The following is a 3,309-nucleotide window of genomic DNA, read 5'->3' on the forward strand; positions in this document are numbered from 1 at the left end:
TTTGGGAGGCTGAGGCGAGAGGATTGCCTGAGCTCAGGGGTTTGAGACCAGCCTGGGCAATTTGGTGAGACCTTGTCTCTACAATAAATAAAAAAAAAATAAGCCGGGCATAGTAGCAAGCACCTGTAGTTCCAGCTACTTAGAAAGCTGAGATGGAAGGATCACCTGAGCCCAGTAGGTCAAGGCTGAGGTGGCTGTGAGCATGCCACTGCCCTCCAACCTGGGCGACAGAGTGAGACTCTGATTCAAAAAAGTAAAAACAACCTTGACAAAACATCCCATCTCTGTGTATGACTTCTGTTAAGCTAAAGAATTTTTGCAAAGCTTTGAAAAAATTAAACAAATAAAAAACCTCTGTGGGGACTTGTTGCCACATCCGGGTGGAATGCATCAACTATTAAATAAAAACACTTCATGAGGCAGCCAAGCATAGACCATGGCGTCCCACCAAAGCCGCAGAGAAATCTAAACAGACAGAACGCAGAAGCTCAGTAGGAATTTGACGAGGCTAATGATATTTCATGGGTATAGAAACCTGTAATTTTGCCTCAGGATTTCTGCCCTTTGTTACTCTTTCCTACTTGGTTCTCTCGTACTTTTCAACAAGAAAAATAAAGTTGTCATAAACCTTCCACCTTGGATGGTGGACACATTGCAAGCAGCCCAGGCTTTGGCTACAAACCGCAATTAAAAGTCAGTGGGGCTCAGTCAAAGGATAGGCTTTCAGCAGTTGAACTTGGCAGCTTTTTGGTTTGTTGGAGGTCTCCTGATACTCGTGTGCCCTCTCTCTCTCCTGGAAATTTTGTTTTTCCAAGTGAAGCTAACCAAAGAGGTCCTAAGGTGTGTGAATCCGAGGTGGGTGGCATAGATATGTCTTTGCAGGATTTTCTCACGTTTAATTCCGTCGCCCAGACCAAGAAGACAGCTTACAAGTGTTCTAAGGGGCAGACGTGGGCATTCCCTTAACATGGCATTATTGGAGGAAATGTGCTGACCTGAGGCTAACATTAAGTTATATATAATCTTTCTAACTGAGCTAAAGCCAAATTGAAATCACTGGTGTAGTCGATCAGGAGCTCTTCTTTTTAAAATCTTAATTTTCTGAGAATCCTTTCTTTAACGGTAACTTTGGTAGCCCTAGTTATTCAGTTAGGCACAAAAAAACTCGTTCTTCTTTTTTTTTGAGTTGGAGTCTCACTCTGTCGCCCAGACTGGAGTGCAATGGCTGCTCCCGGCCACCGCAGCCTCGACCTGCTGGGCTCCGGCGATCCTTCCTCCTCAGCCTTCTGAGTAGCCGGAATTACAGGCACGCGCTACCACGCCCGGCTGATTTTTTGATTTATTGTAGAGATGAGGTCTCGCTGCCCAGGCGGGTCTCGAACCCGCGGGCTCAGGCAATCCACTCACCTCAGTCTCCCAAAGGCGCGGGATTACAGGCTGAGCCACCGAGCCCGGCTCGTTCTTCTTCTTGTTCTTTTTTTTCCTCTGAAACATCTTAGTTCCTAGATCAAGCTTTATTAGATTAAAAGGATACAGTGTCTGCTCCAAAACACCCTTAGAGTGCCTTGCCCTTTTCTTTCCTTTTGCTTTTAAAATTTTTATTATAAAGATGTGGGGTACATTTCAGGGTTGGGTATATAAACTGATCATGCAGGTCCCTTGTTGATGAGGTATGCCCCTTCCTCCCCTAGCAGTTTCCCTCGACTGCCCATCCCACCCTCCTCCCCTGACAGTTTCCCACTACTGTCAATCGCCTTCTTATAGCATTATAATTGTTCAAGTTCCGTTTATGAGTGAGAACATATAGAACTCTGTTCTTTGTTTCAGTGATAAACCACTGAGTATGATCAACTCCAAATCCATCCAAGTTGCTGCGAAGTCCATATATTTGTCCTTCTTTATGGCTGCATAATATTCCATTGTGTATATGTACCACATTTTTTTTAATCCAGTCCAGCTATGATGGGCAACACAGTTGGCTCCATGTTTTTGCTATTGTGAATAGAACTGCAACAAACATACATGTGCAGGTATCTTTTTTGTAGAATGATTTGACTTCCTTCTTCTTGTTGAGTTGGAGTCTCATCCTGTTGTCCAGTGTTATGATGATGGCTCACCACAGCCTCAACCTCCTGGGCTAAGGCAATTCTTCTGCCTCGGTCTTCCAAATAGCTGGAACTACAGGCATGCACCACCACACCTGGCTAATTTTCTAATTTTTTTTGTAGAGACTAGTCTTGCTATGTTGCCTACACTGCTCTTGAACTCTTGAACTCAAGTGAGCCTCCCATCTCGGCCTCCCAGAGTGCTGGGATTATAGACGTGAGCCCCCATGCCCGGCCAACCGGTTATTTTTAAAGGCAATTTGCATTTTGTTAACTCTTACTCTGGTTTGCTATAAAATACTCTAGCACCTTGCAAAATCACCCCGCCCTCATGAATTTCTGAGTGTTTCCATGATGTGATCTATGCATGTCCAGGAACTAAGGCATCACCTGCCCATGGGTGTCTTCTGGGCATCACACTACATGCTCCTGCTTTTTCTAGGCCTTGCTGTATCCATCAGCCCCTACTGCTTACGTCTCATCTTGATGGACCAGAGCGCTTGATGGTCAGCACTACCCTGTATTCTCTGAGCCATTGGCATGACCAACTATACTATTTTAGGTGGGAGAATAAGGATGTTACTCTCTGTTAGCAGGTACCAAGGCAGCATTGCCTTATGCTACTAAACCTAAAAACATTTTTTAAAAATAAAAATAATTCCTTCAGTTTAAATTTGAAGTCTATTCCCCTCCCCTTCCCCCAGGAATAAGAATTCATAGGAGTTGGAAGAAATCTTCTGGTGACAGACACTGTACTTTTTCTCTCTGGCCATGGGCCACTTGTCTTCTAGCCCTCTTCGAAGCAGTTAACCTCTAGAGGTTCCTCAGTCTCTCAGGTAAAAACGGGCTCTTGGCAGGCTTGTCTCACCAGACTGCAAGACACACTGATATCTGAGGCCTGGCAGTGAACGCTGTTTAGATATCAGCTGGCATCTCCTCATCATATATGTGAGATTGATTTGAAAAATCACTGCTTTGATACCCTCCAAAGCTCAGGCCCAAGTAGGGACTCAGATGAACCAAACAGGAGGCAGGGCGATTGTGATAAGCTGAATCGTGTTTCCCCAAATTCCTATGTCCCCCAGGAGCTCAGAACGTGACTGCATTTTGAGATAGAGTCTTTATGGAGGTAGTCACAATGAAGTCTTTAGGGTGAGCTCTATTTCAACATGTTCTTATAAGAAAAGGAAATTTGGACACAGAC

The sequence above is a fragment of the Carlito syrichta genome, unplaced genomic scaffold, assembly GCF_000164805.1.
Source record: "Carlito syrichta isolate Samal-C Ts95f unplaced genomic scaffold, Tarsius_syrichta-2.0.1 Scaffold301640, whole genome shotgun sequence".
Classification (NCBI taxonomy): Eukaryota; Metazoa; Chordata; class Mammalia; order Primates; family Tarsiidae; genus Carlito; species Carlito syrichta.